Source organism: Trichosurus vulpecula, chromosome 4 (genome assembly GCF_011100635.1).
Source record: "Trichosurus vulpecula isolate mTriVul1 chromosome 4, mTriVul1.pri, whole genome shotgun sequence".
Classification (NCBI taxonomy): Eukaryota; Metazoa; Chordata; class Mammalia; order Diprotodontia; family Phalangeridae; genus Trichosurus; species Trichosurus vulpecula.
Window position 1 is genome coordinate 265129548 of NC_050576.1, and position 647 is coordinate 265130194.

A 647-nucleotide genomic window follows, 5' to 3' on the forward strand; every position below is an offset into this window, starting at 1 on the left:
GGTAGTCCTGGAAAGGGCTCGGCAAGCTCTCCTGCTAGAGCGAGAGTGGGGAATGTGTGGCATTGAGGGGCTATGTGGCCTTCTAGGTCTTTGGGTGGAGCCTTTAGATTGAGTCCAAGTTTTACAGAACGAATCCTTTCATTAAGAGGATTTGTTCTGTGAAGTTTGGATTCAGTCAAAGGGCCACACTTGAGGACCTAGAGAACCACATGTGACCTTGAGGCTGCAGGTTCCCCGCCTCTGTTAGAAGTTCTAGTCCTTCCTGAACACTTGCTTTGGCATCACATATACTAAAATGTGTATGACACAGAGAAAATTAGCTTGACTCCTGTGCAAAGATGACATGCAAGTTTCTGAAGTAGGTAAATAGTTTAGTATGTAAATAAATATAGCTTGATCACTTCAGGAGGTATGTATAAAGCTTGTATCATTGTTTCAATGAAATAAATCTTAAAATCAGTGGTATCTTGAGTCTTATAACACATATCTATTGCAGGACTTAAATATGGTCTAAGCACCTGACTATTCGGGAGCTTGTGATCCTATATGAATGCATTTTTAAAAATGGCTCCAAACTAAGTAAATTCAGAAGTCAAAAAAAAAAAAAAAACTAGCTCTTACAAGGATCAAGAATGTAGATTTTTAGT

The 647-nt window shown here is 39.1% G+C and overlaps 1 non-coding gene across 1 annotated transcript; it reads left to right on the plus strand.

The window, feature by feature from the left end:
• The first annotated feature begins 270 nt into the window (after positions 1–270).
• On the plus strand, positions 271–373 carry LOC118849287. Its single transcript, XR_005010334.1, has one exon. It is a non-coding gene; the product is annotated as a U6 spliceosomal RNA (small nuclear RNA).
• The last annotated feature ends 274 nt before the right edge of the window (positions 374–647 follow it).